This window comes from Triticum urartu, chromosome 3A, assembly GCF_056163025.1.
Source record: "Triticum urartu cultivar PI428250 chromosome 3A, HENAU_Tu73, whole genome shotgun sequence".
Classification (NCBI taxonomy): domain Eukaryota; kingdom Viridiplantae; phylum Streptophyta; class Magnoliopsida; order Poales; family Poaceae; genus Triticum; species Triticum urartu.
The window spans coordinates 305,505,954-305,525,037 of NC_141875.1; positions in this window are offsets into that span (position 1 = coordinate 305,505,954).

The window sequence follows — 19,084 nt, forward strand, 5'->3', positions numbered from 1 at the left end:
GAGTCCTACACCTACCAGGAGTAGGACTCCCTCCCTTTTCCATGTTGGATTAGGAGAAGAGGGGGAAAGAGGTGGAGGAGAAGAACGAAAGGGGGCGCCGCCCCCCTCTCCTTGTCTTATTCGGATTAGGGGGGAGGGGCGCGCGGCCCTTGCCCTGGCCGCCTCCCCTCTTCTCCACTAAGGCCCACTATGGCCCATTATCCCCCCGGGGGGTTCCGGTAAAATCCCGATTTCACCTGGATCACTTCCGATATCCAAACACAGGCTTCCAATATATCAATCTTCACGTCTCGACCATTTCGAGACTCCTCGTCATGTCCGTGATCACATCTGGGACTCCGAACAACTTTCGGTACATCAAAACATATAAACTCATAATATAACTATCATCGAAACGTTAAGCGTGTGGACCCTACGGGTTCGAGAACTATGTAGACATGACCGAGACATGTCTCCGGTCAATAACCAATAGCGGAACCTGGATGCTCATATTGGCTCCTACATATTCTACGAAGATCTTTATCGTTCAAACCGCATAACAACATACGTTGTTCCCTTTGTCATCGGTATGTTACTTGCCCGAGATTAGATCGTCGGTATCTCAATACCTAGTTCAATCTCGTTACCGGCAAGTCTCTTTACTCGTTCCGTAATACATGATCCCACAACTAACTCATTAGTTGCAATGCTTGCGAGGCTTAAGTGATGTGCATTACCGAGTGGGCCCAGAGATACCTCTCCGACAATCGGAGTGACAAATCCTAATCTCGAAATACGCCAACCCAACAACAACCTTCGGAGACACCTGTAGAGCACCTTTATAATCACCTAGTTACGTTGTGACGTTTGGTAGCACACAAAGTGTTCCTCTGGTAAACGGGAGTTGCATAATCTCATAGTCATAGGAACATGTAAGTCATGAAGAAAGCAATTGCAACAAACTAAACGATCAAGTGCTAAGCTAACGGAATGGGTCAAGTAAATCACATCATTCTCCTAATGATGTGATCCCGTTAATCAAATGACAACTCATATCTATGGTTAGGAAACATAACCATCTTTGATCAACGAGCTAGTCAAGTAGAGGCATACTAGTGACACTCTGTTTGTCTATGTATTCACACATGTATTATGTTTCCGGTTAATACAATTCTACCATGAACAATAAACATTTATCATGATATAAGGAAATAAATAATAACTTCATTATTGCCTCTAGGGCATATTTCCTTCAGTCTCCCACTTCCACTAGAGTCAATAATCTAGATTATGCAGTAATGATTCTAACACCCATGGAGCCTTGGTGTTGATCATGTTTTGCTCGTGGAAGAGGCTTAGTCAACGGGTCTGCAACATTCAGATCTGTATGTATCTTGCAAGTTTCTATGTCTCCCACCTAGACTAGATCCCGGATGGAATTGAAGCGTCTCTTGATGTGATTGGTTCTCTTGTGAAATCTGGATACCTTCGCCAAGGCAATTGCACCAGTATTGTCACAAAAGATTTTCATTGGACCCGATGCACTAGGTATGACACCTAGATCGGATATGAACTCCTTCATCCAGACTCCTTCATTTGCTTCTTCCGAAGCAGCTATGTACTCCGCTTCACACGTAGATCCCGCCATGACGCTTTGTTTAGAACTACACCAACTGACAGCTCCACCATTCAATGTAAACACGTATCCGGTTTGCGATTTAGTATCGTCCGGATAAGTGTCAAAGCTTGCATCGACGTAACCATTTACGACTAGCTCTTTGTTACCTCCATAAACGAGAAACATATACTTAGTCCTTTTTAGGTATTTCAGGATGTTCTTGACCGTTGTCCAGTGATCCACTCCTGGATTACTTTGGTACCTCCCTGCTAGACTTATAGCAAGGCACACATCAGGTCTAGTACACAACATTGCATACATGATAGAGCCTATGGCTGAAGCATAGGTAACATCTTTCATTTTCTCTCTATCTTCTGCAGTGGTCGGGCATTGAGTCTTACTCAAGTTCACACCTTGTAACACAAGCAAGAACCCTTTCTTTGCTTGATCCATTTTGAACTTCTTCAAAACTTTGTCAAGGTATGTGCTTTGTGAAAGTCCAATTAAGCGTCTTGATCTATCTCTATAGATCCTGATGCCCAATATATAAGCAGCTTCACCGAGGTCTTTCATTGAAAAACTTTTATTCAAGTATCCCTTTATGCTATCCAGAAATTCTATATCATTTCCAATCAACAATATGTCATCCACATATAATATCAGAAATGCTACAGAGCTCCCACTCACTTTCTTGTAAATACAGGCTTCTCCAAAAGTCTGTATGAAACCAAATGCTTTGATCACACTATCAAAGCATTTATTCCAACTCCGAGAGGCTTGCACCAGTCCATAAATGGATCGTTGGAGCTTGCACACTTTATTAGCTCCCTTTGGATCGACAAAACCTTCTGGTTGCATCATATACAACTCTTCTTCCAGAAATCCATTCAGGAATGCAGTTTTGACATCCATTTTCCAAATTTCATAATTGTAAAATGCGGCAATTGCTAACATGATTCGAACAGACTTAAGCATCGCTACGGGTGAGAAAGTCTCATCGTAGTCAATCCCTTGAACTTGTCGAAAACCTTTTGCAACAAGTCGAGCTTTATAGACAGTAACATTTCCGTTAGCGTCAGTCTTCTTCTTGAAGATCCATTTATTCTCAATGGCTTGCCGATCATCGGGCAAGTCAACCAAAGTCCACACTTTGTTCTCATACATGGATCCCATCTCAGATTTCATGGCCTCAAGCCATTTTGCGGAATTTGGGCTCACCATCACTTCTTCATAGTTCGTAGGTTCATCATGGTCTAGTAACATAACCTCCAGAATAGGATTACCGTACCACTCTGGTGCGGATCTTACTCTGGTTGACCTACGAGGTTCAGTAACACCTTGATCTGAAGTTCCAAGATCATCATCATTAACTTCCTCACTAATTGGTGTAGGCGTCACAGGAACCGGTTTCTGTGATGAACTACTTTCCAATAAGAGAGCAAGTACAGTTACCTCATCAAGTTCTACTTTCCTCCCACTCACTTCTTTCGAGAGAAACTCCTTCTCTAGAAAGGATCCATTCTTAGCAACGAATGTCTTGCCTTTGGATCTGTGATAGAAGGTGTACCCAATAGTCTCCTTTGGGTATCCTATGAAGACACATTTCTCCGATTTGGGTTCGACCTTATCAGGTTGAAGCTTTTTTACATAAGCATCGCAGCCCCAAACTTTAAGAAACGACAACTTTGGTTTCTTGTCAAACCACGGTTCATAAGGCGTCGTCTCAACGGATTTCGATGGTGCCCTATTTAACGTGAATGCAGCCGTTTCTAAAGCATAACCCCAAAACGATAGCGGTAAATCAGTAAGAGCCATCATAGATCGCACCATATCTAGTAAAGTACAAATACGACGTTCGGACACACCATTACGTTGTGGTGTTCCGGGTGGCGTGAGTTGCGAAACTATTCCGCATTGTTTCAAATGTAGACGAAACTCGTAACTCAAATATTCTCCTCCACGATCAGATCGTAAAAACTTTATTTTCTTGTTATGATGATTTTCAACTTCAGTCTAAAATTCTTTGAACTTTTCAAATGTCTCAAACTTATGTTTCATTAAGTAGATATACCCATATCTGCTTAAATTATGTGTGAAGGTGAGAAAATAACGATATCCGCCACGAGCCTCAACATTCATCGTACCAAATACATCTGTATGTATGATTTCTAACAAATCTGTTGCTCTCTCCATAGTACCGGAGAATGGCGTTTTAGTCATCTTGCCCATGAGGCACGGTTCGCAAGTACCAAGTGATTCATAATCAAGTGGTTCCAAAAGTCCATCAGTATGGAGTTTCTTCATGCGCTTTACACCAATATGACCTAAACGGCAGTGCCACAAATAAGTTGCACTATCATTATCAACTCTGCATCTTTTGGCTTCAACATTATGAATATGTGTATCACTACTATCGAGATTCATCAAAAATAGACCACTCTTCAAGGGTGCATGACCATAAAAGATATTACTCATATAAATAGAACAACCATTATTCTCTGATTTAAATGAATAACCGTCTCGCATCAAAAAAGATCCAGATATAATGTTCATGCTCAATGCTAGAACCAAATAACAATTATTTAGGTCTAATACTAATCCCGAAGGTAGATGTAGAGGTAGCGTGCCGACAGCGATCACATCGACTTTGGAACCGTTTCCCACGCGCATCGTCACCTCGTCCTTGGCCAGTGTTCGCTTAATCAGTAGTCCCTATTTTGAGTTGCAAATATTAGCAACAGAACCAGTATCAAATACCCAGGTGCTACCGCGAGCTCTGGTAAGGTACACATCAATAGCATGTATATCACATATACCTTTGTTCACCTTGCCATCCTTCTTATCCGCCAAATACTTGGGGCAGTTCCGCTTCCAGTGACCACTCTGCTTGCAGTAGAAGCACTCAGTTTTAGGCTTAGGTCCAGACTTGGGTTTCTTCTCTTGAGCAGCAACTTGCTTGCTGTTCTTCTTGAAGTCCCCCTTCTTCTTCCGTTTGCCCTTTTTCTTGAAACTGGTGGTTTTATTGACCATCAACACTTGATGCTCCTTCTTGATTTCTACCTCCGCAGCCTTTAGCATTGCGAAGAGCTCGGGAATCGTCTTATCCATCCCTTGCATGTTATAGTTCATTACGAAGCTCTTGTAGCTTGATGGCAGTGATTGCAGTACCCAGACATCTTGAGTATATGCTCACTGACAGAACTATTCTCCTCCATCTTGCAGCTGTAGAATTTATTGGAGACTTCATATCTCTCATTGAAATATTAACTTCAATTCCTGGAACATCTCATATGCTCCGTGATGTTCAAAACGTCGTTGAAGTCCCGGTTCTAAGCCGTAAAGCATGGCACACTGAACTATCGATTGTCATCAACACGTGAATGCCACGCATTCACAATGTCTACAGTTGCTGGCGCAGGTGGTACACCTAGTGGTGCTTCCAGGACATAACTCTTCTGTGCAGCAATGAGGATAATCCTCAAGTTACGGACCCACTCCGTGTAATTGTTACCATCATCTTTCAACTTTGCTGTCTCAAGGAACGCATTAAAATTCAATGGAACAATAGCACGGGCCATCTATCTACAATCAACATAGACAAGCAAGATACTATCAGGTACTAAGTTCATGATAAATTTAAGTTCAATTAATCATATTACTTATGAACTCCCACTTAGATAGACATCCCTCTAATCCTCTAAGTGATCACGTGATCCAAATCAACTAAACCATAACCAATCATCACGTGAAATGGAGTAGCTTTCAATGGTGAACATCACTATGTTGATCATATCTACTATATGATTCATGCTCGACCTTTCGGCTTGAGTGTTCCGAGGCCATCTCTGCATATGCTAGGCTCATCAAGTTTAACCTGAGTATTCTGCGTGTGCAAAACTGGCTTGCACCTGTTGTAGATGGACGTAGAGATTATCACACCCGATCATCACGTGGTGTCTGGGCACGACGAACTTTGGCAGTGGTGCATACTCAGGGAGAACAATTTTATCTTGAAATTTAGTGAGAGATCATCTTATAATGCTATCGTCAATCAAAGCAAGATAAGATGCATAAAAGATAAACATCACATGCAATCAATATAAGTGATATGATATGGCCATCATCACCTTGTGCTTGTGATCTCCATCTCCGAAGCACCGTCATGATCACCATCGTCACCGGCGCGACACCTTGATCTCCATCGTAGGTCATCTCGCCAATCTTATGCTTCTATGACTATCGCTACCGCTTATTGATAAAGTAAAGCATTACAGGGCGATTGCATTGCATACAATAAAGCGACAACCATATGGCTCCTGGCAGTTGCCGATAACTTGGTTACAAAACAAGATAATCTCATACAATAAAATTTAGCATCATGTCTTGACCATATCACATCACAACATGCCCTGCAAAAACAAGTTAGACGTCCTCTACTTTGTTGTTGCAAGTTTTACGTGGCTGCTACTGGGATTAGCAAGAACCGTTCTTACCTACGCATCAAAACCACAATGATAGTTTGTCAAGTTGGTGCTGTTTAAACCTTCGCAAGGACCGGGCGTAGCCACACTCAGTTCAACTAAAGTTGGAGAAACTGACACCCGCCAGCCACCTGTGTGCAAAGCACGTCGGTAGAACCAGTCTCGCGTAAGCGTACGCGTAATGTCGGTCTGGGCCGCTTCATCCAACAATACCGCTGAACCAAAGAATGACATGCTGGTAAGCAGTATGACCTATATCGCCCACAACTCACTTGTGTTCTACTCGTGCATATGACATCTACGCATAGAACCTGGCTCGGATGCCACTGTTGGGGAATGTAGTAATTTCAAAAAATTCCTACGCACACGCAAGATCATGGTGATGCATAGCAACGAGAGGGGAGAGTGTTGTCCATGTACCCTCGTAGACCGAAAGCGGAAGCGTTAGCACAACACGGTTGATCTAGTCGTACGTCTTCATGATCCGACCGATCACGTACCGAACGTATAACACCTCTGATTTCAGCACACGTTCAGCCCGATGATGTCCCTCGAACTCCGATCCAGCTGAGTGTTGAGGGAGAGTTTTGTCAGGACGACGGTGTGATGACGATGATGATGTTCCACCGACGCAGGGCTTCGCCTAAGCACTGCTATAGTATTATCGAGGTGGACTATGGTGGAGGGGGGCACCGCACACGACTAAAAGATCAAATGATCAATTGTTGTGTCTCTAGAGTGCCCCACTACCCCTGTATATAAAGGAGCAAGGGGGGAGGTGCGGCCGGCCAGGAGGGGGAGCGCCGGGAGGAGTCCTACTCCTACCGGAAGTAGGACTCCCTCCCTTTTCCTTGTTGGATTAGGAGAAGAGGGGGAAAGAGGTGGAGGAGAAGAAGGAAAGGGGGGGCGCCGCCCCCCTCTCCTTGTCCTATTCGGACTAGGGGGGAGGGGCGCACGGCCCTTGCCCTCGCCGCCTCCCCTCTTCTCCACTAAGGCCAACTATGGCCCATTATCCCCCGGGGGGTTCCGGTAAAATCCTGATTTCACCCAAAACACTTCTGATATCCAAACACAGGCTTCCAGTATATCAATCTTCATGTCTCGACCATTTCGAGACTCCTCGTCATGTCCGTGAGCACATCTGGCACTCCGAACAACCTTCGGTACATCAAAACATATAAACTCATAATATAACTGTCATCGAAACGTTAAGCGTGCGGACCCTACGGGTACGAGAACTATGTAGACATGACCGAGACACGTCTCCGGTCAATAACCAATAGCGGAACCTGGATGCTCATATTGGCTCCCACATATTCTACGAAGATCTTTATCGGTCAAACCACATAACAACATACGTTGTTCCCTTTGTCATCGGTATGTTACTTGCCCGAGATTCGATCATCGGTATCTCAATACCTAGTTCAATCTCGTTACCGGCAAGTCTCTTTACTCGTTCCGTAATACATCATCCCACAACTAACAATGCTTGCAAGGCTTAAGTGATATGCATTACCGAGTGGGCCCAGAGATACCTCTCCGACAATCGGAGTGACAAATCCTAATCTCGAAATATGCCAACCCAACAAGTACCGTCGGAGACACCTGTAGAGCACCTTTATAATCACCTAGTTACGTTGTGACATTTTGTAGCACACAAAGTGTTCCTCTGGTAAACGGGAGTTGCATAATCTCATAGTCATAGAAACATGTATAAGTCATGAAGAAAGCAATAGCAACAAACTAAACGATCAAGTGCTAAGCTAACGGAATGGGTCAAGTCAATCACATCATTCTCCTAATGATGTGATCCCGTTAATCAAATGACAACTCATGTCTATGGTTAGGAAACATAACCATCTTTGATCAATGAGCTAGTCAAGTAGAGGCATACTAGTGACACTTTGTTTGTCTATGTATTCACACATGTATTATGTTTCCGGTGATACAATTCTAGCATGAATAATAAACATTTATCATGATATAAGGAAATATGAAATAGCCACTTTATTATTGCCTCTAGGGCATATTTCCTTCAATTTATAGGTTTGGTACTATTCTGCCCTATACACAATTTTAGAGTTATTAAATATGCAAAGTAATTCCACCATGTTAAACTATGCATTTTTCTACCCCATTTACATATAAAGTTTAATAAATTTGGACCTACATTTATTTAGTTATGAATTAAGGCATTTTAGCATGGCATTATGCAAAATAAACACAAGCAACATTTTAAACATTTTTAACATGGTTGAAAGTTGCATATTATGAAACTAGACAAAATTCTAAGCAAGTTACATAGATAATTTATTTAGATCCGATGCACGGTTGTGGAGTTATTATATGCACGGTTGTGGAGTTATTATATGCATGAACATGAGGCCGGGGAAGGCAATAGGCGCAACATAATTACAGACGCACATGCACAAAATAGCGGAGGGGCTGGGCCATGCTCACATTGGGCCATGGGCCGAAAATGGAGAAGCGGGTGGGCCGGTTCTGGTGACGAGAAGACATTATTGGGCCTGGGCGCGGGATGGCTGGCGGGCCACGCGGTCGACCGCACCGGTCAACGCATGCGGATCGAGCAAAGGCGCAGCGGCACCATGCATGTCACCGGCGAGCGGCGGAGACTCGGACTCCAGCGACGGATCCGAGCGGGAAGGCCGGGAATGGCCGAGGTACTCCAGATCTGGCGGATCCCCACCGGATCGGGCGAAGAACGCGGCCGGGGCGAGCTCCATGGGCGGTGGAAGTTCCTGAAGGGCAATGGAGGAAGGGGAGGTCAGAGAGAGATAGAGAGAGAAGGAGAGGGAAAAGGGCGGCCGGGACTCATCTCCAGCGAGGGCGGCGACGAGGGACGACCGAGGAGGCACCAGCGGAGTCCAGCGGCGGAGTCGGGGTCGCCGGCGGGAGGAGGCAGCGGGACGAGCTGCGGGATCGGGGCTCCTCCCGATCCAGGGTGAGGCGGCGGCGCGGTTCGGGTGCCTCGGGCCCAGATCGGGGCCCGAGTGGGCCTGGCGCGGTCCTGCGGCAGTGGGGAGGAGTGGGTGATGTGGCCGGGACAGGTGGAGAGCTCTGGTTGGCTGAAGCGGCATGAAGGTGGCGGCTCGGCCAGTCTAGCGGCGACAAGTGGCGGCAGGGGAGTGCGCCGGCGCTGAAAACGAGGATGGAGGTGGCTGGCGTCTGCGGGGACCCCGAGAGGAAGGCTAGAAGGTAGGTGGAGGCTAGGGGATGCCCAAATTTGGAAGGGGTGTTTTTATATAGGGAAAAGGGTTAGGGTTAGGGGGTTTGAGGCCATTTCGGAGCCATTCGATCTCGATCGGAGGGTGCGGAGCGGAGGGGGGTTAGATAGGTGGGCTAGTGGGCTGTGCTAGAGAGGTTGGGCTGAGATGAGAGGGAAGTAAAGTAGCCCGGCAACCGCTTCCGGAGACCGAAAACGTCCGACGTTTGACCGACTATAATGCCGCTATAGTTATCCATTGGGGCGTCAAACGGACTCTGAATGTGATGAAACATGGCACGCGACCTACCTACACAATAATAAGACCGCACGCCAACTTTAAACCCATTCCAAGAACATTTTCCGGCCACTTACAAACTAATATTTCGGAGGTGCTGTGGGCGCGTGCAAGTGTGTCTGGGCTCAGAACGGACAACAGACGGAATTGGGGGAACCCGAATGGATGCATGTTTTGAAAACATGATGATGCAATGCACATGATGACATGGCAAAGATGCAACATGCAAAACGAATGACAAGGCAACAACAACGAATAACTGGAAGACACTTGGCGCATTGGTCTCGGGGTGTCACAACAAGGTATTCATGGAGTTCTTGGATAAGTTTGTAGTGGTGTTCATTGATGATATTTTGGTATACTCGAAGAATGAAGAGGAACACAAGGAACACTTGCGCTTAGTTCTCGAGAAGCTCAGGGAACATCAGTTGTATGCCAAGTTTAGCAAGTGTGAGTTTTGGTTGAAGGAAGTTGGATTTCTTGGACATGTTATATCAAGAGAAGGTATAGCAGTAGACCCCATAAAAGTTTAGTCTGTCATTGAGTGGTTGGCACCCACCTCAGTTGGAGAGATCCGCAGTTTTCTGGGACTCGCAAGATATTACAGGAGGTTCATTGAGAATTTTTTGAACATTGCGAAAACCATGACCGAATTATTGAAGAAGGACACGAAGTTCAAATGGACTGAAGATTGTGAGGCCAGTTTTCAGGAGTTGAAGAAACGTTTGGTTACAGCCCCAGTGTTGATTCTTCCGAATATACACCAGGATTTCCTAGTGTATTGCGACGCTTCTCGCTTAGGACTTGGAGGTGTACTTATGCAAGACGGAAAAGTTGTTTCATATGCCTCACGACAGCTTCGACCGCACGAGTTGAATTATGCCATGCATGATTTGGAGTTAGCAGCCGTAGTGCATGTGCTGAAGACTTGGAGACATTTTCTTATTGGAAACCGTTGCGATGTGTACACGGATCACAAGAGTTTGAAGTACATTTTCGCTGAGAAGGAGCTAAATCTCAGGCAGAGGAGATGGTTGGAGCTTATAAAGGATTACGATATGAAGTTGCACTATCATCCAAGAAAGGCCAATGTCGCAGCAAACGCTTTGAGCTTGAAGAGTTATGCCAATACCCTCGTAAGTGGAGGATTACCACAGGAGTTAGTTGACGATCTCAAGGAACTTCGTTTGGTGATAGTTCCAAGAGGTTTTGTTGAAACAATGGAGGTACAGTCTACATTATTGGGAAAGATTCGACAAGCTCAAAAGGATGATAAGGAAATCGCTGAGATAAAGGAGAAGATGAGCAAAGGAAAAGCCAAGTGTTTCCGTGAGGATGAGCATGAAACCTTATGGTTTGAGGATCGTATATATGTGCCCAATAATGCGGAGATGAGGAAGTTAATACTTCAGGAAGCTCATGACTCGCCATACTCAATTCACCCCGGAAATACCAAGATGTATCTGGATTTGAAGGAGCGTTTCTAGTGGACAGGTATGAAGAAGGATATTGCCGAGTATGTAGCAGTATGTGATGTATGTCAAAGAGTGAAGGTTGGACATCAGAAGCTAGCAGGATTGCTACAGCCTATGCCGATACACGAATGGAAGTGCGACAAGCTTGGCATGGATTTCATCACCAGATTACCCAGGACCCGGTCGGGATATGATTCAATCTGGGTAGTAGTTGATCGCTTGAAGAAGGTAGCTCATTTTATCCCAGTGAAAACCACCTATACAAGTGCGAACTTGGCCAAAATATATATGACCAGGATCGTATGTCTGCATGGAGTTCCGAGGACCATCGTATCAGATAGAGGGACACAGTTTACCTTGAAGTTTTGGAATCAATTGCACCAGACTTTGGGTACTAGGCTAGAGTACAATACAACCTTTCATCTGCAGACAGATGGACAGACAGAGAGAGTAAATCAGATTCTAGAGGACATGTTGAGATCTTGTGCGCTAGATTATGGATCTAGTTGGGATGAAAATTTATGATGTAGGGTGGAACTCTAATCGACCGATCTTTCACGAAAGGAGTGGATCCCGCGAAGAACACGAAGAACATGAGGACAGAAACGAGGGAAAACACAAGAGGAACACTCAAAATAACAAGAACAAGTCACACAAGTGCTAGATCCTCTAATACATAAGAGGAGATACATGATCCACGGACAACTAAGGACGATACAAGGGTAGCCGGTCTTCTCCGTGAGGAGGTCTTGACTTCTTCCCTAAAGAGGGGTCTTGAATCCGCTTGGGGGGTCTTCTCCGGTGGAGGCTCGAATCTCCATGGAGAAGGTAACTAAGGGGATGAGCAAAGCTCTCACACAAACATGAGCTAAACCTTTGCTAACCCTAGAAAGTTGGACGAGGTGGAATATATATAGTCTAGGGGGAGAAGGGGTACATGGGCCTCGGCCCTTCACTGTGCGCAGACAGGGGAGGCCGGACGTCCGTGCGACGCTGGATGTCCGGGCTGGGGAGGCCGGATGTCCGGGCTGGAGCGGTGGGCTTTGTTGCTCTCGGGTTCGGAGGCGTCCAGATTTTCGGGCTGTTGGCTGGATATCCCGGGGCTCGGGATAGGCCGGATGTCCGGGCTGGCGAGGCCAGATGTCCGGGGCCTGTAGCTTCTAGCGGCTGCGTGGCTGTGGTGGGAGGAGCTCCAGGGGCCGGTTGTCTGGGGTCACGGCGGGATGTCCGGGGCCTGGGAGGTGTACTTGACTCCTAATGGTTCTCTTCATCCGTGAACTAGGGGACTTGTACATCTTCATGTGCATCCTTGGGAGGGTCCTATTTGAACCTAACCATGCACAACAACTCGGACTTAGGTAGTAGCCATGTCTCATGCATAGAAAGTGGAAGTTCAGAGAGGAGTGAGTTCACCTTATCTTCGATAACCTTGGCTCGGGCTCTTGTCATTGGTCCAAGTGGTGTCGTTGGAGGTGTAGGTGCGTCCATGGGGATGATCATGGGATGCTCTGCATCATCTCCCCTCCCTTGGGGAAGATCCGTCCTCAAATCGAAATCCTCATCACCATGGTAGGGCGAGAGATCTTTGATGTTGAAGATGTCGCTCACGGAGTACTTGTCACGTGGGATGTCGATCTTGTAAGCATTGTTGTTGTAGCGTGCAAGCACCTTGAGTGGTCCATCCGCTCGTGGTCGAAGCTTGGACTTGCGTTCTTGTGGAAAGCGGTCCTTGCGAAGGTGTAGCCACACGAGATCACCAAAGTTGAAGATCATGGGGTGCTTGTTGATGTTGCGCTTGGTCGCAAGTCGTTTTACTTGGCGCTCGGTAGTATGTCTTGTATCTTCATGCACCTTCTTGAGATGAGTTACACGTGCACTTGCGTCCAAATTGATGCACTCTTGGAGTGGTAAAGGGAGAATATCTACTGGTGACAAAGGGTTGAACCCGTAGACGACCTCGAAGGGGGACTTGCCGGTTGTTGAGTGTCTTGCTCGGTTGTAGGCGAACTCGGCGATAGGTAGGCACTCCTCCCACTCCTTGATGTTCTTCTTCATTAGTAATCGAAGTAGAGCGGAGAGTGTGCGGTTGGTAACTTTCGTTTGGTCGTCGGTTTGTGGATTATATGCCGTAGAGAAGAGTAGCTAAGGAACTTGACGTCGCGGTCCGAGACGATAGTCTTTGGCACTCCATGTGGGCGCAATATTTCCCTACAAAAGAGATTAGCAACATGTGAAGCATCGTCTATCTTGTTGCAAGGAATAAAATGTGCCATTTTTGAGAAACGGTCCACAACGACAAATACAGAATCCTTCCCATTTCGAGTCATAGGCAAACCAAGTACAAAGTCCATGCTAATGTCTTCCCATGGTTGATATGGAATTGGTAGGGGCATATAAAGGCCGTGGGATTGAGCTTTGGACTTAGCTTTGCGACATGTAGAGCATCGGTTGGTGAAGCGGTTGACGTCGTGAAACATCTTGGGCCAAAAGTAGTTCTTCGAGAGCGTGGAGAACGTCTTGTCTTGTCCAAAATGTCCCATTAAGCCTCCTCCATGAGATTCCTGCAAAAGCAACAAACGAAGAGAAGACTCAGGGATGCAAAGTTAGTTAGCTCTCATAAGATACCCATCTTTGATGTAATACCGTTCCCAAAAGTTGTGCGACAAACACTTGGCATATGGAGTAGCAAAAGTAGGATCATGCTCATACAAGTCTTTGATATGCTCAAACCAATGATATCCAATTCAAGTTGAGTGACAAGCATGCATATGCGAGAAAGGGCATTCGCTACAATGGTTTCCTTACCCTTAATGTACTTGATGATATAAGGAAAAGACTCAATAAATTCACCCCAATTAGCATGACGCTTGTTCAACTTGGTTTGGCCCTTAAGATACTTGAGAGTCTCATGATCGGTATGAATGATAAACTCATGGGGACGAAGGTAATGTTCCCATTCATGCAAGACACGCACTAAAGCATAGAGCTCTTTGCCATAGATGGGGTAATTGAGTTGCGCGCCGGAGAGTTTCTCACTAAATTAAGCTATGGGGCACTTCTCTTGCATTAACACACCTCCTATGCCATTACCACTAGCATCGCAATGAATCTCAGAGGGTTTGTCAAAGTTGGGTAAAGCAAGCACAGGAGCATGAGTAAGCAAGTTCTTGAGCTCATTGAAAGTGGTATCTTGGGATGGTCCCCAAACAAAAGGCGCATTCTTCTTGCTCAAAGCATGTAAAGGCGAAGCAATGGTGCTAAAATCCTTCACAAAGCGACAGTAGAAGCCCGCAAGGCCAAGAAAACTACGCACTTGTTGCAAATTGGTTGGTTGTGGCCAAGTCTTAATAGCATGGATCTTGGACTCATCAACATGAACACCCTTAGAAGAAACAACAAAGCCTAGGAAACTGAGCTTATCAATGCCAAAAAGGCATTTCTCCATATTAGCATAGATTTGCTCTTTTCGAAGAGTTTGCAAAACGGTTCGAACATGGGTGACATGATCTTTAAGAGATTTGATAAAAACAAGGATATCATAAAAGTAGACCACAACAAATATACCAATGTAAGGGCGAAAGACATGATTCATAAGACGCATAAAAGTGCCCGGTGCTTCAGAAAGACCCATAGGCATGACTAACCATTCATACAAGCCAGACTTGGTTTTGAAAGCAGTTTTCCATTCATCACCCTCTTTTATGCGGATTTGATAGTAACCACTCTTAAGATCAATTTTTGAAAAGATAGTGGCACCACTAAGTTCATCAAGCATGTCATCAAGTCGTGAAATTGGATACCTATAGCGAACGGTGATAGCATTGATAGGTCTACAGTCGGAGCACATGCGAAAGCTACCATCTCGTTTTGGCACAAGAATGACCGGGACGGCACAAAGGCTCAAACTTTCACATACATGTCCTTGGTCTATAAGATGCTTTACTTGCCTTTGTATTTCTTTGGTCTCTTCGGGGTTGACGCGGTAGGGAGCTTTGTTCGGAAGCGGTGCTCCGAGGATGAGGTCGATGCGGTGCTCAATGCCTCGTAGTGGAGGTAGTCCCGGAGGTAGCTCGTCGGGGAAAACGTCATGAAATTCCTGCAAAAGAGAAGACAACACTAGAGGAAGAGTGTGAGAAGTGTTAGTTTGTGGTGCATTGTCCTTGCACACGAGGACGTAGTGTAGGACACTAGGTGGGTTCTCACACACTCCTCTTATCTCACTTTTGGTGGCAAATAGGACTAGGTTCTTCTTTGCGCTCATCGTGGAGGTGTTCGATTTGGTCTTGTGGCACTCACTCTCTTTTTGGTGGCTCGCTCTCTCACAATTATCTCCACGATGGGTGGCTTGCTTATCGGTGACAACTTGGCTTGGAGACATGGGACGAACTACATACTCCTTGCCCTTCATCTTGAAGATGTAGTGGTTCATTCGGCCGTTGTGGATGACTCCTCTATCAAATTGCCATGGGCGTCCAAGGAGAAGATGGCAAACGGTCATTGCACTACTAGGGAAAACCCTATACACAGAATCTTAGCAGCAGCGCGACTCAAAAAGGAGCGCTGCTGCTAATTAGCTGTAGCGCGGGTGTGGAAAACCCGCTACTGACAAGTGCTTAGCAGTAGCGCGCTCGGCGTAACCCGCGCTGCTACAAATATCGACCGACAGTGCCCACCCAACTCCATTTAGCAGCAGCGCGGTGCTGCGAGCCGCGCTACTCCTATAGTTGTAGCAGTAGCGAGGTTTTTCTGAGGTCGCTGCTGCTAATTTTCAAATCGGGCAAACTTTTGGTCCCGGTTAGCAGTAGCGCTTGTACCGAAAGCGCGCTGCTGCTACTTTCTTAGCAGCAGCGTGTTTTACGTATCGCGCTGCTGCTAATCCGCACCCACCACCTTTTCCCCACCCGTCCTCCCCCTCCCCCAAATCCCTCCTCTTTTCCGCCACTCCCTCCTCTCTCTCTATACATTCTCACATTGACCTCTTGCCCATGCGCCCCTCCTCCTCCATGGCACCGAAAGAGGGCGCCGCCTCGCGCCACCGGCGTCTAGGAGCTCGCCGGTCTTCCACCAGCGTCTAGGAGGCCGCCGCCTCGCGCCACCACGCCGGAGACCTAACCACCGGTGACTAGCCCCGCTACTCCCTCCATCTCCTTCCTCTCTCCCTCGGTTTTCTTTCTCTCTCTCTCTCTCTCTCTCCCTTTGGTTTGACTCACAATCCCATGTCCATGCCCGTGCAGGTAGTCGCCATGGATGACCATATCTAGCATGGTAGGGAAGTGGAGCCCCACGCTGCTGCCTTGCTCTTCCATGGAAACAGGCCCTCCTCCAACAGCCACCGCCGAATCTGGTCTGCCGCTGCTCGTTCATGCCTCCGGCGACCCCAACCATCGCTGGATTGAACAACTGCTGCCATTGACAACACACACGGGATCAAGATATTTTTTTGCTTTCGAAAGTAATAGTAGTAGCGCGAGTTATAAGACCCGCTACAGATAATTAGCAGTAGCATTGTACTGCAACGCATGCTACAGCTAACCATGTATAGAAGTAGCGCGTGTCAACACGCGCTACTGCTACAAGTTAGCTGTGGCGCCGTATCAGTAGCGCGGGCACCCGCGCTACTGATACACCCAAAAACCGCGCTACTGCTAGGCTTTTCCCTAGTAGTGTTGGAACGACGTCGCACTCCAAGGTGTCTTCATAGGTGCCAATTTTGAAGGAGACTTGTACTCGGTGCTCGACTTGGATGGTACCTGAGTCGCTAAGCCATTGCACTTTGTATGGATGTGGATGCTTCGTCTTGGGCAATTGGAGCTTGGAGCAAAGTTCTTCACTTGCTAGATTATGACAAATTCCTCCATCGATGATGACCTTGACGGATCATCCATTGATGCCGGCCTTGGTGTGGAATATGTGGCATCTTTGATCTTCTTCTTGGTGACGTTGGAGAGTCAAGACCTTGGAGACAACAAGGGCGGGACTTGAATCTTCATCGCAAAAGACTTGTTCCTCTTCATCGTTCACTTGTTGGTGCATGGCGACTTGCTCAAGAGCATCCATTTCTCCTTCACTCATGGAGTCATAGGTGCCGTCGTCGTTGAGGATCATGGTCCACTTTTTGGTGCACTCGTAGGACTTGTGGCCTCGGCCTCCGCAAGTGAAACACTTGAAGGAACTCGTCTTGATGGTCTCATTGATTGGGGTTGATGATGATGAAGCTCTCGGCTTGAAGTTGCTCGTAGTAGGATGACTTGGAGTTGGCGAAGCTTTCTTGGAACTCGACTTGTCAATGTTGCTTGTAGAAGGCTTGGTAGACGTTGTTGGAGTCGTTGAAGCTTGGGTTTTGGAGAAGCCGAATGACTTGGATGAGAACTTGGCATACTTGAAATCATCTTGCACTTGGTGTTCCTCTTTGGTAGCTTGATGCACTAGCTCGATGAGGTTCGAGTATGGTTGGAAGTTCGCGATCTTCTTGATGGGATGGTTGAGTCCATTCAAGAAATGTGCCATAGTTTGCTCATCATCTTCTGTGACATTGGCTCGTATCATTGCAATCTCCATCTCCTTGTAGTACTCTTCAATGCTCTTGGTTCCTTGCTTGAGTAGTTGTAGCTTCTTGAAGAGGTCGCCGTTGTAGTATGTAGGCACAAAGCATGCTCTCATGACATCCTTCATTTGCGCCCAAGTAGTGATGGGTGGTTCACCTCTTGCGTCTCGACGCTCGATAACTTGTTCCCACCAAATGAGGACATAATCTTGGAACTCAAGGGATGCCATTGCGATATTCTTCTCTTCTTCATAGTTGTGCAAACGGAAGATTTTGTCGACCTTCAATGCCCATGAAAGGTACTCTTCGGGATCGTTGCTTCCATTGAACTTGGGCATGGTGAACTTGAGCTTTCCGTAGCGTTGTTCTTCATTGTGTTGGGGTCGGGGATGATGACGCCCATGTTGTTGATGATTGTTCAACCCGTGGTGCTCTTGGCGCGGAGGGTTGTCAACCTCATGTTGCTCTTGTCGTGGATGATCTCCATTGTATTCATGCTCTTGATGAACTTGTTGTTCTTGACGTGCTTGTGGAGGAGCTTGTCGAGCTCGAGGAGGAACTTGACGATGCACGCGAGCTTGATAAATCCTCTCGCGAACTTCTTCGCGAAGTGCTTCTGCGTGTTCACGAGCTTGTCGGCCTCTGTCGGCTACGGCTCGACTTGAATTGCGTAGAGCTTGTTGCGCCTCAAGTGCTTGAGCTTCACGGAGTTGTTCTTCTTGGCGTTGTGCCTCGGCATCTTGTGCAACTTGGTGTAGACGCGCTCGCTCTTCCTCTTCATGTTGGTGTTGTCGTTGTCGTTCTCGTGCTAGCGCAAAGGCCTCTTGGTTTTGACGTCGTTGATGCTCTTGCGAGTCGGTGTCGCATAGAGGATTGAGGCTTGCTTGATGCTCGTTGCGCGCGGCGCGGCGAAGAGTGTTCGATGTCGGTGTACTTGAGCCGGAGAGAGTGAAGTCGGATTGGCGACTTGAGTGGCTCCTTCTTGAAGTGGAAGAAGAGCGGTTGAGCAACAAGGAACGAATCTCATCCATTCTTGCGTCATTTTATTGTGTGTGATCGTCGAGCTTGTGGTCGAAGTATTCCCTTGTACGTTGCTCGGAGAGTCGCAAGTCGATGGCGAGGTTGTCGATGCGTTCACTCATAGCTTGTTGCTCTTGATGCAAAGCACGTTGTGCACCAAAGAGGTGATTCTTGGTGACGAAGGAGTTCATGCCGTCGTCTTGCTCCATGATGAGTGGGTTGGTACAAGTACTAGGCCTATCCATCCTTCCAAGATAAACAATGTGAGTGGTAGAAAGAGAAGAACGAATACCAAATGTACCTTGACCGAAGTTGAAAGTGGATCGATGATCACTCCAATGTAGGACAAGGAAATAGCACAATTGGTACTAGCTGTTGTCGGTTTCTCACACCTACACAAGGAAAAGCTTTTGGTGGAGCTTGGTTAGGATGGTGGCACAAAA